The sequence below is a fragment of the Mya arenaria genome, chromosome 4, assembly GCF_026914265.1.
Source record: "Mya arenaria isolate MELC-2E11 chromosome 4, ASM2691426v1".
NCBI classification, from domain to species: Eukaryota; Metazoa; Mollusca; class Bivalvia; order Myida; family Myidae; genus Mya; species Mya arenaria.
In genome coordinates, this window is record NC_069125.1 from 61,985,183 (window position 1) to 62,003,594 (window position 18,412).

The 18,412-nt window shown below is 36.7% G+C and overlaps 9 non-coding genes across 9 annotated transcripts; 5 read left to right on the forward strand and 4 right to left on the reverse strand.

Moving 5' to 3' along the window:
- Positions 1–3,355: 3,355 nt before the first annotated feature.
- On the forward strand, positions 3,356–3,427 carry Trnap-cgg (transfer RNA proline (anticodon CGG)). The gene has a single exon. It is a non-coding gene; the product is annotated as a tRNA-Pro (tRNA).
- A 1,720-nt stretch (positions 3,428–5,147) lies between these two features.
- Trnap-ugg (transfer RNA proline (anticodon UGG)) lies at positions 5,148–5,219 on the reverse strand. The gene has a single exon. It is a non-coding gene; the product is annotated as a tRNA-Pro (tRNA).
- A 3,265-nt stretch (positions 5,220–8,484) lies between these two features.
- Positions 8,485–8,556, reverse strand: Trnap-agg (transfer RNA proline (anticodon AGG)). Its single transcript has one exon. It is a non-coding gene; the product is annotated as a tRNA-Pro (tRNA).
- A 152-nt stretch (positions 8,557–8,708) lies between these two features.
- Trnap-ugg (transfer RNA proline (anticodon UGG)) lies at positions 8,709–8,780 on the forward strand. The gene has a single exon. It is a non-coding gene; the product is annotated as a tRNA-Pro (tRNA).
- Positions 8,781–9,262: 482 nt separating this feature from the next.
- Positions 9,263–9,334, reverse strand: Trnap-agg (transfer RNA proline (anticodon AGG)). The gene has a single exon. It is a non-coding gene; the product is annotated as a tRNA-Pro (tRNA).
- A 153-nt stretch (positions 9,335–9,487) lies between these two features.
- Trnap-ugg (transfer RNA proline (anticodon UGG)) lies at positions 9,488–9,559 on the forward strand. Its single transcript has one exon. It is a non-coding gene; the product is annotated as a tRNA-Pro (tRNA).
- Positions 9,560–13,347: 3,788 nt separating this feature from the next.
- Trnap-agg (transfer RNA proline (anticodon AGG)) lies at positions 13,348–13,419 on the reverse strand. Its single transcript has one exon. It is a non-coding gene; the product is annotated as a tRNA-Pro (tRNA).
- A 150-nt stretch (positions 13,420–13,569) lies between these two features.
- Positions 13,570–13,641, forward strand: Trnap-ugg (transfer RNA proline (anticodon UGG)). Its single transcript has one exon. It is a non-coding gene; the product is annotated as a tRNA-Pro (tRNA).
- A 650-nt stretch (positions 13,642–14,291) lies between these two features.
- On the forward strand, positions 14,292–14,363 carry Trnap-agg (transfer RNA proline (anticodon AGG)). Its single transcript has one exon. It is a non-coding gene; the product is annotated as a tRNA-Pro (tRNA).
- The last annotated feature ends 4,049 nt before the right edge of the window (positions 14,364–18,412 follow it).

The window sequence follows — 18,412 nt, forward strand, 5'->3', positions numbered from 1 at the left end:
CATTGTAAAAACAAATGAATTCCATCAGGACCACGGGCCCATCAGTTTATACGCGCGCCTCCGGACGAGAAGTTTATGTGTTGTTGTTTTTTTTTTCAGTCAAAAATCGCATCTTTTTGGCGAGATCGAATACAGCGGTGACTTTGGAGGATTCAATTCGCGATCCAGAAGAGAAAGGTAAGAGGTTGTCCGAGGAGCTTTTAGAATTGACTATAGGGGCTAAATCTAGAATGGGGTCCCTTCGATGTTATACAATCTTACCGTTAAGGGATTTACATGGTAATGCTAATGAAACCTTCCGAAAAATTTGAAGTCTGGACAATCTTCCAAGTCTAATAACATTTCTGTTCGTTGTCCTGCGAATTTAACACACGCATTGTACCGGCAAAAACTTAAACACAGTTGTACATTGATTATATTCATCTGGCAATGTCCCAGTTTGTTGCTGGCCTTTGTTTCCAGACAACACAAGGCATTTGGAAGCTATTTGGAATGAACATGAAAACGTTCTGCTTGCTATTGAACTCGGAAATAGACAATGGGGTGATAGGTTTTCGGACTTGATTAGCTTTAATCTATTGCTTGAGTGATGATAGTTGCTCGGAATTACATAGCAAGGATAATACCAGTCGGGTTTAGTATATAGTATGTATGGACTGTGCTTTTTGTGAAGTTTTGTGCTGTTCTTCTGTGTTTCTTGTTTGTGATTTTGTGTTCTATGTCTTTTGCGTTTGCCCAGTGCCACTAAACCGGGTTTTGTTTAAACTTTTTGCTACTGAGCTTGTTTCTGTAGCTTTTTGCATAAATATTAGTTTCTGGTTCATCGAGCTGATTGTGATGAGTTTATTCAACATGGACTAAGTGTCCTTGGTATGATGCAGTATTTCCGGCATATATTAGCATTTATATTCTTCCTGTGTAGAAGCAGTCTCGGAGATCTTCTTTCAACGGAAGCATGTGAAGTTCCGACAGCTACATGATCAACGTTGACATCTTCATGAATCCACATGCAGAAATATTGTTTGTTCGCCTGGAACTAAATATAGAAAAGTCTTGTGCTCATCGTTTTCGGTCAGACGCTTAGCAAGTAAAGCATGTTGCTTTTGGAAGTTCGTTTATAATTGTTCTGACCCTAAGCTTGCAGACATCATTGTTAGCGTGTTGCTAGACAAAACACTCTGTGACAAAGGCACAGTACGTGAAAAGTTCTTATTATGACATTCCCATTTTGTAGAAAGATTGTGCATGCTTTAAGTGAGTTTGTTTTCGGGAATAATGAAATAACATATCAAGACTGTTATAAATTGTTGATATGCAAAAAAAGATTTTGCTAAAAACAAAATGCATACAATGTATGTAATAATTTTGCTTGCGTTTAATGTCACCTTTTCCCAAATATTTGGGCTCGTTCGTCCGGGATTTGAACCCGGGACCTATCGCACTCTAAGCGAGAATCATACCCCTAGACAAACGAACTATCGTTTCATATTCCAGGTTTGTCAAAAGATAACACTGTTGAATCTTCAGTGAGGACAATATGGTACCTTTTGTAGTAGTGATTTACTAAAATCTGTTAACCCAAATACCTTAAGTACCGTAAATCGGTCGACATAAACTTTGTACAACGATGAGTTGTGATTTTTGCTCCAAGAAACTCTTCAATAAATTCCAAAACATACTGGGCTCGCACCCAAAGCGAGAATCATACCCCAAGACCAACGAGCTGCGGTAAAATATTAAAATTATAATATTTGCAGTTGAAGGAATTATGCCAGTTTTTTAATTGATCGCTGGTCCAGCCTTATATTTTTTTTATTTTGGTGCGTAAGAGACCCCGGGCTCATTTTCCTTACGAGCCTTTTCTTTAGAAGGATAAAGACATCGTAAATTGATTGTGCAACATAAAGAAATACTTTAATACAGAGACTGAAAATTAGCACTACTTCAGAAGAAGAAAAAAGATCCAAGTATAGTCACATGCTTGATTGGCATCCAGAAAACAAATATTAAATTTCGATATCTCACTGGAATGGATTAAGCTGGATTGATTCGTCTTTTTACAAGGCTTAAAACTTCTATTTCAAGGACGGGTATTAAAATAAACCGATATATACCATCACGTTTAAAATGAAGGATTAGCATAGTGTACCTTTTGTACGAAAGGACAACCCAATAGAGGAAAGATGGAGATAAAGGAAAAATGGGCTCGATCTTGGTTGGATTCCTGGACCTCTTGCACCTAAATTGAGAATCATACCCCTAGACCAACAAGCCGCTATAGTGCTAGTGCTAAAGTATAGTTGTATTTCGATATTGACTTTATAAAGCAATCTTGTAGTACCATGTAGATATTTACATGTTTGTGTAGGTATTCATCCAAAAACGTGGTTAGTTGGTGATATAGAATCAATGTATAAAATTTAAAGGTGATGTAAAGCAACCTGAGAACAATAGTGCTTTTACTTAACTTAGTTGTTTAGGTAAATTGCTTACTGCACTTATAAATGATAAATTATAAAGCAATCTAACTTGCTACGATACCTCAATGAACATATTAAACAAACGGGAAGGATTTAAAAAAAAACCATAGTACTGTTAATAACATATGTAAGCCTCAAATGTTTGCAGAATATTGTAAGTACAAAAACAAACTGAACTAGAATAGTCCTTTCATGCAATTTAAAAAAAGTATTTGACTCAGTCTGGCGTGCAGGTTGTTTAAATAATGGAAATTTGTTTTCAATTATTAAGCATATGTCATCATAACCTTAAACTTATATTTTAGCCTCTAGGCATTCTGGCAGATGACAAAAAAAATTAACAATTGTTATAAGCAATGATATCGTTGAGGATTCAACAATTAGATCTTTACAATATCGTAGCCATAATGGCTCGTTGGTCTAGGGTTATGATTCTCGCTTAGGGTGCGAGAGGTCCCGGGTTCAAATCCCGGACGATCCCAATTATTTTATTACATTTCGGAAGGAATTAATGAAACTATTAATTAGTATTTTTCAAATCGAATTAATATGATATCCTAATATAGACTTACCATAAGTAATATCGTGCACTTAATTAAGATATATTATATCTCCGTCTTGTTTTTGTTAAAAATGTAATGAAAATATTGTCATAAAAACGCATTTACTATTGAACTTGTATCAATATTAAGATCATCTTGAAAAGGTAATTGGTGGACCAATAGCTATCAACGTTAAACCAATGGTGTGCATATTTACAACAAAATCATTTAATATCATTTTGCCTCCAGATGTTGCCCAACCATTAGCAATGCCATCGCAATGAGTTATAATTAAACAAATTTATTATTAGACAGTATAGTAATAATGTCACCGGCTCGTTGGTCTAGGGGTATGATTCTCGCTTCGGGTGCGAGAGGTCCCGGGTTCAAATCCCGGACGAGCCCATTGTTTTAGGAAAACAACACATTTCCAACATTTCATGTTAACAGGTTTGTGCCATACAAACCATCCTGCTTTATAACTTGTGTTATTTAAAGCGTTTGTTTTCTTGTTCACGGTGTTTATAAGATGTTTTGAAATTGTCCTTATTTTGTAAACAACGATTGTTGATGAACTGTGTTGTTTTCCTGTGAACGCTCCTCAGCGCTTCTGTTTAGAAGTGTTTTGCTTTTAATTTTAACTCAATACAGCAAATATATCAGTTTGACGCACCCTTTAAGTATTGCTTAAAGGGGACGGATTAGAAAAGTGAACTGGTTGTTACAAAACACAACCTAACAGATAACACGATTAATGCTGAACAAATAAATGGCTCTTGTACAAATACAAATAAAGTCAACTCAATCGATTAAAAATGGTTGCATTTGTTATTCAACTGCTATCATCATTTAAACAACAATTGAACTAAAACGTTCTTTTCCACGGCAGTTCTGACACTCGGGAGGGAATGAAATTCCTTGACAAACTCCGGCATAATATCCTCGTCCAAGACAGTTATCCCATTGGGGTGTAAATGGGTTTGCCGCTGAGGTCTGTACTGAAATTTTCCTCTCTCATAGCCTGTGAAAAGCCTTTGCGACTGTGTAATTACTCTTGGTTCCCGTAAGTGTCTTGTAGAATAGCCTCTAGGTGTAAATTATGGCGCGTTTGGCTGATGATATAACTGTTCTTGTTCATAAAACTGTAAACCATGAAAAGGATGCAGTGCGCGTAAAACTGTATATGACGACCCTAAACTGGTGTGTTTCTGTGTCAGCCATCTGTGAAGTTTTGTGATTGTTGTTCACTGTTGTAGTATTGGACGCATTTGTCGCAAGCTTCCTTTTTTCCTTATTTTTCCAATCGAGTGTTTATTTTTCTAACAAAATTGTAACATTATTTAAAAGGGTTTCTATTGTACTTGTCGTCTTATCTAGTAGCATCATCACCCTTGTTTTTATACATTTTTTACACCGTTTGGAACTTGAAAGCTGCAATTTTCTTCAAATCTGACTTCAGACCTTGATATAACATTCTCCTCATGTGTCATCGAGGTTTTTTTATTATAGATTTCATCTACAGTGCTACTGTAGAATTATTTTCCAATCTTGTATAATAGTGCTGCAAAATTTCATTGTTTGTTTTGTCATTATGCATTAAACAAGTGTGCATTAATAATATGCGAGTATGTATGTACCTTCTTCTTTTCAACACTCCTGGACCTTAAACAGTGGCTTCTTGTATGTATTCACCAGAAGAAAATATGTCATTTTATACACTCATGATTTAAAATACACAACTTTGAATTCTGTCTGACCATGTTGTGTCATAGACTTCTTCAAATCTGCTCCATCATTCAGAAGTGGGACATATTGTTCCTTCAGAAGCTCCAGTTGTATCTTATAACCTTTACCATTAATTGTGGAAACAAACGAATTCCTTCAGGAACACCGGGCCATCAGTTTATACGCGCGCCACCGGACTAGAAAGGTTTTGTTGTATTAAGTTAAAAATCGCATTTTTTGGAGAGATCTAAGACAGCGAATCTTTGGAGGAAAGAACTCTCACATGATTTCGATAGGGTGTACAAAACATCTCAGATCATTTTGACATGGTGTAAAATAAACCACCTTAGATCAGTTTGAGACAGTGTCAAAGCGATTCCGCAGATTAATATAAAAATATGGGCTCGTCCGGGATTTGAACCCGGGACCTCTCGCACCCAAAGCGAGAATCATACCCCTAGACCAACGAGCCGCGATACAGATTGTAAACATAATTATATTTAAATCGTTTAGTCTTTGATATGTGCAGTTAAATAATTTGTATTCAAAAATGTCATTTTTTACCATTTGTAGCTATATTCACAAACTGCATTATTACGATTATAAACTTATTTATTACAGATTGCTGATGCAAATTGTGCAATGATTACTATTATATATGAGAAGCAAACACGTCGTTCTATCTGACATTGTCACCTGATGTTACCACACTTAATAAGCAGTGTCATTGAAAAGTAGTGATTCCACAATTACATGAATAGATAAAGATTCATGTCATTCAGAACGGCTCGTTGGTCTAGGGGTATGATTCTCGCTTCGGGAGCGAGATTCCGGGATCAAATCCCGGACGAGCCCTATTTTGAAAGTTGCAAGAATGCCATTTATTGATTCTGATATCTAAACCTACTCCTGTAATCCTCATATGAGGACAACATCGTTTCTTTTATCAACATGAATTCATGAGTGTTCGTTTTAATAAAATTAAACAACAGAACAGTTAGCATGTATATCATGTATTGCATTTTTTTTTAAATCTATATTGTCACACAGGAGTTTCGTCTACAACATTTAGACCTTTTTCACATCAAGGCGCCTTCAAATTTCCCATACAAACATTTTCTTAATTTTCTTTTCCACGGCCGTTCTGACACACGCAGGGAATATAATTTCTTGATAAACTCCGGCATAATATTATCGTCCAAGACAGTTGTTTCATTGGGGAGTGAATTAATTAGAGCGCACTTGACTTAAAATACGACTGTTCGTGTTCATAACACTGTGAACAATGAAAAGGTTGCACTGCGCGTTAGACTGTTCATGACGACCATATTCTTGAAACTGGTGTGTTTGTGTGTTATCCATCTATGAAGTTCGCGATTGTTGTTCATTGTCATGGAATAGGAATCATTTGTCTCAGACATCCTCTTTCCTAATTTCTCCAGTCCAGTGTTCATTTTTCTAACAAAACTGTAACATTTTTTTGGGGTGTTTCTATCGTACTTGTCTTCTTTACCCGTGTTGTGTGTTTTACACCGTTTCGAACTTGAAGGCTGCAAGATTCTTTAAATCTGAAAAAAGAACATTCTCGTCATATGTCATCGGTTTCTGCTAATTATAGATTTTTTTTCTACAGTGCTACTGTAGAATTATTTTCCAATCTTGTATAATAGTGCTGCAAAATATCACTGTTTGTTTTGTCAACATGCATAAAACAAGTTTGCATAAAACAATAAGAGTATTGATTTATTTGTTATACTTCCACCGAATATACTTTTAAATTTCTCTGTATATCAGATATGGCGGCATCATTCCCAGTCTCCTAAGTATATGTGTACCTTCTGATCCTTAAACAGTGGCTCCTTGTATGTATTGGCCTGAAGCAAACATGTCACTTCATACACTCATGATTTAAAATCCACAACTTTGAATTCTGTCTGACCATATTGTGTCATAATTGTTTTCAAATCTGCTACATCTTGCAGAAGAGAAAGATCTTGTTCCTTCAACATCTCCAGTTGTATCTTACTATCTTTACCATCCATTTTAGAAACAAATGAATTCCTTTAGGACCACCGGCCCATCAGTTTATACGCGCGCCACCAGACGAAACGGTTTTTGTTGTTTTCAGTTAAAAATCGCATCTTTGTGGTGAAATCGAAGACAGCGAATCTTTTGATGATTCAATGCGCGATCAAGATGAGAAAGGTGAGAGGTTGTCCGAGGAGTTTTTAGAATTGACTCTAGGGGCTTAATCTAGAAGGGGGTTCCTTTCTGTTCCATCGGACCTCAAATCAGCAGCAGTTCTGAAGGACTGTATTTCACATGGCAGACAGACCGTTATACAATCTTACTGTGAAGGGATTTACATGGTAATGCTAGCGGGTATGAACCTTTTCAAAAAAATTGAAGTATTGACAATCTTCCAAGTCTAAGTACCTTTCTGTTCTGTTCGTTGTTCTGCTAATTTGACCACACGCATTGTACCGGCTAAAACTTCAGCACATTTGTACATTGATTATGACGATCTGGCAATGTCCCAGTTTGTTGCTGGCCTTTGCTTCCAGACAACACAAAGCTATCCCGACATGTAGTAAATATCGATTGTTGTATTTAAAATAACTCAAGTGCTTGGCTCATCAATACTTTTTGGAAGCTATTTGGAATGAACATGAAAACGTTCTGCTTGCTATTGAACTCTGAAATAGACAATGGGGTGATAGGTTTTCGGACTTGGTTAGCTTGAATCTCTTGCTTGACCGATGATAGTTGCTCGGAATGACACAGCAAGGATAAAACCACTGGGGTTAAGTTTTTGGTTCATCGAGCTGATTGTGATGAGTTTACTCCACTTAGACTGATTGTCCTTGGTATGGTGCGACATTTCCGGCATATATAAGCATTTATATACTACCTGGGTAGAGGCAGTCTCGGAGATCTCCTTTCAACGGCAGCACGTAAAGTTCCGACAGCTACATGATCGACGTTGACATCTTGAAGAATCAACAGGCAGAAATATTTTTTTCGCCTGGAAATAAATATAGAATAGTCTTGTTGCTCATTGTTTTCGGTCAAACGCTTAGCAAGTAAAGCATGTGGTGTTTGGAAGTTCGTTTATAATTGCTCGGACTTTAAGCTTGCACACATTATTGCTAGCGTGTTGCTAGACAAAACACTATATGACAAAGCCACAGTACGTGGAAGTTTCTTATTATGACATTCGGTTATCATTTTGTAAAAAGATTGGACATGCTTTTAATGACTTTGTTTTCGGGAATAATGTAACATATCAAGACTGTTATAAATTTTTAATATGCAAAAATAGATTTCGCTAAAAACAAAATGCATACAATGTATGTTATAATTTTGCTTGCGTTTAAAATAACACTGAAACGTTGACATGTTTACCGTTGATTACGCTGATAAAGTAATTTGATACAATTGTTGTTTTTCTATATTTCTGTCTATAACCTGAACCTAGTTGCATACTTGTTTATGTTAGTTTTGCTACTTATAAACATAGCATTATATCCCTATCAATATTTTTATTTAATTCGTGATCATCGTAATAGTTCAAATCACCCTCGAGGTTGATATGTCGTTATAAATGAATGATCAGAAATTATTCTTGATACAATTTAATGGTAAATGTATTTATCATTGCAATATTTAAGCAATACAACAAAACATTTAATTAAATCATATTTATTTTCATTAATGGCACTTTCGTTAAAAGATTCGGGCTCGTCCGGGATTTGAACCCGGGACCTCTCGCACCCTAAGCGAGAATCATACCCCTAAACCTACGAGCCATTGTTGAGAAAGTTAGGATTTGTCAAAAAAATAGATTCTCAAAAAGCTATGTGTTGAACTTTCGGCTCGTCACATTTCTCATTTATTGTGCAATATCTGGTGACCTGATTTCTATCAATCTTATCACATGTGTATCTCAATTAATTATCGCGGCTCGTTGGTCTAGGGGTATGATTCTCGCTTTGGGTGCGAGAGGTCCCGGGTTCAAATCCCGGACGAGCCCAATATTTTATGGAATTTGTTGTGTTAATTTAAATAAACGTTTACACAACGTATATGTCAAGTACACGTCGACCGAAGCATGGTAGTTATATTTTTCTGAATACAATTGTTATGCGCATTTTTTCGATAAATATTTGACGTCACCAGTCCAATGCATGTGTTCTCTTCATTAACATTGTCATCGTTGCTGTATTCGAAACGACGAAAACGACGACGATTACAGTACCAATGGATAGTTATCAAAAGGTTCATTCGTCGGTGTGTGCATATTCAATATGTCCCTTTATAGCAATAGTTAGCGTTATCGAGCACTTTATATTATAACGAGTTGAGGTAATTATTAATTATGTGCGTTGAAAGGTTTTCAAAACACGGCGTTAATGAACAAGAAATATCAACACAGTGACATATGGGATTTGAACCATGGTTTTACCATTTCATAGGCGAACAACCATTCATATCGAAAATTAGTATAAAATATTCGGGCTCGTCCGGGATTTGAACCCGGGACCTCTCGCACCCTAAGCGAGAATCATACCCCTAGACCAACGAGCCATTGTTGAGAAAGTTAGGATTTGTCAAAAAAATAGATTCTCAAAAAGCTATGTGTTGAACTTTCGGCTCGTCACATTTGTCAGTTTATTGTGCAATATCTTGTGACCTGTTTTCTATCAATCTTATCACATGTGTATCGCAATTAAGTATCTCGGCTCGTTGGTCTAGGGGTATGATTCTCGCTTTGGGTGCGAGAGGTCCCGGGTTCAAATCCCGGACGAGCCCAATATTTTATGGAATTTGTTGAAAGTGTTAATTTAAATAAACGTTTACACAACGCGTAGATCAAGTACACGTCGACCGAAGCATGGTAATTATTTTTTTTAATTAAAATTGTTTTGAGCATTTTTCCGATAATCATTTGACATCACCAGTCCAATGCATGTGTTCTCTTCATTCGTCATTGTTTCTGTATTCGAAACGACGAAAACGACGACGATGACAGTACCAATGGTTAATTATCAAAAGGGATGTTCGTCGGTGTGTGCATATTCAATATGTCCCTCTATTACGATAGTTATCTTTATCGAGCACTTTTTATTATAACGAGTTGAGGTCATTATTAAATATGTACGTTGAAAGGCTTTTAAAACACGGCGCTTTCATAATAAAAGAAATACAAACATAGTGACATCCGGGATTTTAACCATGCTTTTATCGTTTTACAGGCGAACAACCATTGATTCCGCACATTGGTATAAAATATAAAATGGGGATCGTCCGTGATTTGAACCCGAGGCCGTCTCGCACCCTAAGCGAGAATCATACCCCTAGACCAACGAGCCGCGATACTGATAGTACTGATTGTGCAATTATTACTATATCTTTATGAAGCAGACACGTCGTCCAGTCTGAAATAGCCACCAGATGTTACCAAACTCGGTAGTCTGTGTCATTGAAAAGGAATGAGACCACAATTATAGGAATATATAAAGATTCCTGTAATTATTAAAGGCTCGTTGACCAGGGATATGATTCTCGCTTCAGCTGCGAGAGGTCCCGGGTTCAAATCCCGAACGAGCCCAGTTTTTATTAATTGCATGAACGCAATTTATTATTTTATATTTAACACTTAATATATAGCGCCTTCTTATTTCCTGGCCAATCACTAGCATAAAGTCCTCGTCTACGACAGTTGTATAACTCGGGTGGAACTGATTCATACCTTGACAATCCCGGGCATAATATTCTGGTCCACAGTTGTAACATTACTTCGTTAATAAATTTCTTCTTATCTAGTAGCATCATTACACGTTTTTTTGTATCTGCCTTTTCTGCATCTTCCGCAATTTACAATGCTCTTCCTTCTGTTCTCATCTTGTCATATTCGTTCATCGTTCTGAACTTGAAAGTTGCAAGATTCGTTGAATCCGACTTCAACCCTTGATAGAACATTCTTCATATGTCATCGTTTTTCCTAGGTATATATTTCTACTGCAGTACTTGTGTAGAATCATTTTCCATTTTATACAGTAGTTCTGTAAAATGTCATTGTTTGTTTTGTAAACATGCATTAAACAAGTATGCAAAAAACAATATGCGAGTATTGATTTATTTGTTTCACTATCATCTAATGTACTTTCAAAATCCTCATATCAGATATGGTGGCATTAGTTCCCCGTCTCCTGCGGATGTTTGTAGTTTGTCATTTGCTTTGACCTTCTGGTCCCTTACAACAGTGGCTCCTTGTATGAATTGGCCTGAAGCAAAATTGTTACTTATACACCAATGTCTGATATGAAACCTCGCCATTCTCTAGCTCTCAACAAACTTTTAGAAATACGGGTCATATGGACTTGTCCCTCCACCTGTACGGCTGGAGTCTCTTCTTGATTAATAATTTTATATCCACAACACATCTTTCGGAAGCGGGACATCTTTGTCCTTCAGAAACTCTAGTTGTTTCTAATTTCCTTAACCGTCCAATGTAGAAACTAATAAATTCCTTTAGGGCCATCGGGCCACCAGTTTCTAAACGCGCCACCGGACGAGACCCGGTTTTGTATTTTTCAGTTAATAATCGAGTCTTTTTTGTCGAGATCGAAGACAGCGGCGATTTTTGATGATTCGATCCGCAATCTAGAAGGGAAAGGTTATATGTTGTCCGATGAGCTTCTAGAATTGACTCCAGGAGCTTAACCTAGTTGGGGACCCCTTCGATGTTGTACCTGACCCCAGACTTTCAGCACTTCCCAAAGACGGTATGTCGCTTGGCAGATAGACTGTTATGCAATGCAACCGTGGAGGGATTGACATGGAAATTCATCCGGGTATGAACCTCTGAAACAATTGAAGTCTGAATAATTTTCCAAGTCTACATTCAGTTCTATTAGTAGTTTACATTAGTTACAACCACACGCACTGGTTATAACTTCAGCACATTTGTACATTGAAACACGGAAATAGACAGTGAAGTGACAGTTTTTCGGACAAGTTTGAATCCCTTGCTTGAGAGACGACAGTTGCTCGGAATTACACAGCAAGGACTATTATCACTTGGCGCAATTGGTTATGTTTCAGGTTTCATAGAGTTTCATAGAGTGTGATACACTTAATTCACATACACTGATTGTCCTTGGTGAGAAGCGATCTTTCAGGCAAATGTTCGCATTGTACAAAATCCAACGAAGCTTTGTCTGTGATCTCTAGAATAAAATTGGGGGTAAATGCTATGATTTCAGAGGCCTTTAGATACGTATCGTTTTATTCTATATACTTACTGTGTAGAGGCGTTCTCTTAGATCTTCTTTCAACGGCATCACGTGAGGTACCGACAGCTTCTTGTACGGTGTTGACATCTTGAAGAATCCATTGGCATAAGTCGTTTTTCTCATATGTTCACCCGTTGTTTGTAGATAAATCACCCTCAGCTCCAACGAAATCTGCAAACACTGCTGATCGCTTGAGTTTCGCCCAAATGTCATGGTGTCGTCGTCTAAAAAAGAAGCCTCATTCTGAATGAGCGTATGTGCCCATTTGTTAATTGTTCTTCGGAATAAATTGTCTCCTTGAAAACAACTTTTCGATCATTAAAGACGAAATGTTCTCATCACGAAATTTGATGCGTCGCCCAGCAATGATTAGTGCAGATGGATGACCCGTGAGGCTTCTGTTTTCCTTAGAGCATAATTATGCAGGTCTGCAAAAAACATTAACGTTTTCCCGGAAATGTCTTAATACAAAAAGAATATGTTTATAAGTCAAATTTATCGGAACTGCCCAATCAACAATGTCTAAGGGTTTTTGTTGATTGCAGCTATTTAAAAAAGAAATATGCATTTTTGCAACCCGGAAAAAAAAATTCATCCACGAATTTTCATTATTTTTTCTAAATGACTATCTTATTTGACAAGATATCACCAAGAACCCTCAAGACATTGTTGAATATGTAGTCTTGGGTATTTTGACAAAAAGAAAGTATTAATGTCGATAGACATTTCCGAAATAATGTGATTGCATTTTCATCCAAAATCTGATGAAATCATCTTTTGTAAAAAATGTTTAACTCCTTACTTCCACAAAACATATCACCAAGAATATAAGCTTCACGCCCCCAAAAAGATCGTTCCTTAAAGCTAAATATAACAAGAACTTTTTAAACGTTTTAGTTTTTTACTTTCCCCATCCACTTTTGCATTGTGGCCGGCACTTAAAAATAACACTGAAACGTTGAATGTTTACATGTCTGTTGATTATGTTGATAACGTATTTTATAGAATTGTTCTATTTCTATATGTCTGTCTATAACCTAAACTTAATGCATACTTGTTTATATTAGTTTTGCTTCTTATATACATGGCATCATATTACTTATTATCTATTTATTTAATTCGTGATCATCTTAACAGTGAGTTCAAATCACCCTCGTGGAGGATATGTCTTAATAAATGAACGTTCAGAAATTATTCTTGATAAAAGTTAAATGATTATCATTGTGAAAATATTTTATCATATAAAAATGATAACAAAATATCATGATTTTCATTAATTGCACCGGCTTCATTAAAAGATTAGGGCTCGTCCGGGATTTGAACCCGGGACCTCTCGCACCCTAAGCGAGAATCATACCCCTAGACCAACGAGCCATTGCTTCTTACTGCAGGCTGTTCCAAAAAATCAGAATCTAAATAAGCTCTGTGTTCAATTTGAACCGAAAATATTTCTCATTATTGCGCAATACCTGGTGACCTGTTTTCTGTCAATCTTTTCACATGTGTGCAATACTTTATTATCGCGGCTCGTTGGTCTAGGGGTATGATTCTCGCTTTGGGTGCGAGAGGTCCCGGGTTCAAATCCCGGACGAGCCCAAAATTTTGGAATTACAAAAAAGTATCAATTTAAATAAAAGTTAGCACAACGCGTGTATCAAGTACACGTCGACCGAAGCATGGTAGTTATGTTTGGATTAAAATTGTAATGCGGATGTTTTTTTCAGATAAATATTTGACGTCACCAGTCCAATGGATGTGTCCTCTCCATCAACATCGTCATCGTCGTTATCATCATTATCATCATCATAATGACAACGACGAAAACGACGAAAACGATGACGACACTGACACTACGTGACGAGTATTACAGTGATAGTACCAATGGTGAATGGATTATCAAAGAAGACATTCGTCCATTTGTGCATATTCAATATGTCACTCAATGACGATAGTCATCATTAAGGAATAATTTATATTATTATGAGTTGAGGTAGTGATTATATCGGAAGTTTCAAAGAGTTATAAGGAACAAAAGTAATATAAACACAGTGGCATCCGAGATTTAAACCATGGTTTTACTGTTTCACAAACGAACCGCGATAAGGATTATTATTACTATATCTGTATGTGGCAAGTCATCCTGTCTGAAATGGCCACCAGATGCTACCAAACTCAGAAAGCAGTTTCATTGGAAAGAAATGATTCCGCAATGTTATTAATAGATAAAAGTTCTTGTCATTAGTAATGGCTCGTTGGTCTAGGGGTATGATTCTCGCTTAGGGTGCGAGAGGTCCCGGGTTCAAATCCCGGACGAGCCCTGTTTTTGTAAATGCATGGACGAAGTGCATTATTTCGTTGTTTGACACTTAATAACGCCTTTTAATTTCCCCACACAATTACTAACATAATGTCTTCTTCCACGGCAGTTGTGACAATCGGGTGGGAATGCAATAGTTGAAGTCCGCATTTATGAATATTCTGGCTTTTCCAAGCTAATCGCAAGGTACAAACACATTTGTACCGTTTTAAAATACACACGCCACTTTGCAACAACAGAATCATTGATCCGCTACATTAAATTTAATAGCTTGAATTTCACCTTTTTATTTGTACCGCCATGGGAAAACCCAGTTAGGAGAACTCCGGGTTACATGTATTCCCTGAAAAACACAGGCGTATGCTCATCCATGATAGTTGTAAGATTAGGGTGTTAATACATTTCCTGCCACAGGTTGCTGCGATCTGTACCAATATGTTCCTCTTCCGTGTCATTTGAATAACCTTTGCGGCTGTGTGTTTCCTCTTGGACCCCGGAAGAATATGGTAATAAAGCATCTAGCAGTAAATTAGGGCGCGCTTGGCTGATAATGCGACTGTTCTTGTTCACTGTCAACCATGAAAAGGTTGTGGTGAGCGTTAAACTGTTCAGAACGACCCTATTGTTGCAACTGGTGTGTTTGTGAATTATCCATTTGTAAAGTTTGTCATTGTTGCTTACGGTTGTGGCATTGTATATTGCTGTTTTCATGAAGCATTTGTTTCAGGTTTCGTCTTTCCTAATTTCTCCAGAGGAGTGTTCATCTTTTCTATCAAAATTATCACAATTTTTAATTGTGTTTCCAGTTTCTTATCGTACTTGTCTACTTTTAAAGTAGCATCATTACATACTATTCTCTCACCTTTTTCTTCGTCTTCTCCCATTTACAATGCTCTTACTTGTTTTCTCAACTTGTCATAATCTTTCACCAAGCAAGTTGCTTTAAATCTGACTCCAGCCGTAACCCTAACCCTTGATAGAATATCCTGCTCATATATCATTGTTTTTCCTAGTAAAATATTTCATCTGCAGTGTTTGTGTTCAATTATTTTCCAATCTTGTACAATAGTGCTGCAAAATGACATTGTTTTTATGTATACAACTCCTTAAGTATTGACTTATTTGTCTCAATATCACAGAAAGTACCTTCAAATTTCTCATTTCATTTCATTTTGTTTTCACATTTCAGATATGGTGGCATAAGTTCCCAGTCTACTGGGTATGTTGTAGCTTCTCCATTGCAAGACATTCTGGTCCATTTTAGCAGTGGCTCCCGTGTTCGATATATTTTCCTGTTCCTGTTCGTATTAGAAATACGGAGCTCATGGACCTGTCCCTTCACCTATGACTGTTGTCTCTTCTTGATTAATAATTTAATAAGTTGGGTTTTGTCTCACAATATTGTGTCATAAAATTCTTCAATCTTCTACATATTTCAGCGCCGGAACATCTTGTTCCTTTAGAAACTTCAAATGTCATGATGTCGTCGTCTAAAAAAGAAGCCCGATTTTGAGTGTGCGTATGTGCCCATTTATAAACTGTTCTTTGGAATAAAATTGTCTACTTCGCATATCACTTTCTGATCTTGAACGGAAGTGAAATTCTCCTAATTGTATATGAAAAGAAATTTGATTGGTCATCCAGCAATGATTGGTAGAGACGGATGAGCCGCGAGGCTTCTGTTTTTAAGAGCAATTGCGGTCTGCATGCACCCAGTGACATAATATTTTGATCCCGCCGTGACGCCATTACAACGTAAAGTGATGACATGAGATAGGAGTGATTACGATTTCCAGTCACATCTTGATAGCAGACGTGGGGAAACAGAGTGAAATACATGGCGATTCGGGTCCTATTGCATATATTTGTTCGCAGAGAGCTTTGTGATCGTCAGCAGGTTGGCTGTAAGCACTGATACACTGGAGACAACTTCTTTACTGCGAAAAGGGTGTAAATGCGAATAAAACAAAAACGATTGAGAACTCGAATCGGAAAATACATAAATCGACATTTCTGTGCATTAATCGTCGCGTGTAAACGATTGAAACGCAAGAAAGCGCCAGGTCCAGTACTGGCTTTAAATGAACATGTTTTATACGGTGGACAACCTGTGATTATGGAATTCAATGAATTAAAAAAATTACAGCATATATTCGGTGGTCAGGGTCTAACCCGGACTCTGTAAATGTCCACAGATCTGTCCGCCAAGAAGGCGCGTTGTCAGTGATCCAGTGCATACATTTGAGCTACTTATTAGACTTGAGCTATAGACTTTTGCGTAAAATTTCTACAGTCAATCCTATCCTCGCAGAAGAAAATTACATTCTGTAAAAAGCAAAGTCTTGTTGCGAGTCGTTTTCAGTCAAACGCTTATCAAGTGAAGCAAGTGGTGTTTTGCAGTCCGTTAATAATCGCTCCGACCTAAAGCTTGCACACATTATTGCTAGTTTTTTGCTAGGCAAAAAACTCTGTGATAAAGCTGTGAAAGTTTCTTATTATGACATTTGGTTAACATATCGTAGAAAGATTTGATATGCTTTTAGTGAGTTTGATTTATGGGAATGACGAAATAACATATCAAGACTGTTATAATCTGTTGCTATGTAAAAATAGTTTTCGCTATGTATGACCGAGATGCGTACAACGTATATAATAATTTTGCTTTTAAAATTACACTGAATTATGACGATAACGTAATTTTATAAAATTGCTGTATTTCTATAGTCTTGAGTCAATATACAAATATATGTACATATATATTTTATATATACTGTGAACGATGAAAAACTTGAACTTAATGCATATTGTATATATAAGTTAAGCTACTTTTCATCAACATCGTTGTCGTCATCGTCATCGTCATCGTCATTATCATTATCATTCTGACGATGACGAATGGATTGTCAAAAGAAACATTCGTCGATGTGTGCATATTCATTATGTCCCTCTTTTTAGTGATTGTGATATCGAATACTTAATATTATTAAGAGTTGAGGTAATGACTATATCTGTATTTTTAAAGGCTACTTAAAACACGGCGTTAATGGAAAACCTTTATGCAAAAAGAACGGACTCGTCCGAGATTCGACCATGGTTTTACAGTTTCTCAGACGAACAACCATTGATTCCGCAAATTTGTATAAAATATAATGGGTTCGTCCGGGATTTGAACCCGGGACCTCTCGCACCCAAAACGAGAATCATACATTGTGTATTCATTGATACTTGCAGTTGAATTTAAAACATATTATCTGTATTTGGAAATTATGTTTTTACCATTTGTTTCAATAGTAACGAACTGCATATTAATAATTATACACTAATTTTTGATATAAATTGGACATGTTACTTTATTTATATAACGGAACACGTCTTTCTATCTGAAATCACCACTAGATGTAGCAGTGTCATTGAAAAGGAATGATTCATATGTCTTGATTAGATAAGTATTACACATATCATTAAGAACGGCCTATTCGTCTAGGTGTATGATTTTCGTTTATGGTGCGAGAGGTACCGGGTTCAAATCCCGAACGAGCCAAAGTTTTTTTAAGTTGCATGAACGCGATTAATTATTTTCGCTATAACAAACTATCCAGTTATCCTCAAATGAGCTTGCATAGTTTCTTTAATCAACGAGACTATGTTATTGTTCGTTATAATATGTCTACTTAAATAAGATACAAGAGATATAAGAGTACCTTAGTTTTAAAGCCATCTACCTTTGCTTGCATTTCTGAATTTCGTCTACACAATTTAGACTTTTTTCAATTAGATACCCATATTTTGACACTTAATAGAGACATCTTCGACTTTCCCGGACAATCATGTGCATAATGTTCTCGTCCACAGTTGTAACATTGAGATGTAAATGAGTTTCATGCCACAAGTCGATGTGAGCTATACTGAAATGTTCCTCTTTCATGACCTCTGATAAACCTTGCGGCCGTGTGTTTCCTGTTGGACCTCGAGCGTATCTTGTAATATAGCCTCTAGATGTTAATAAGGGCGCGTTGGCTGATCATACAATTGTTCTTGTTCATGACACTG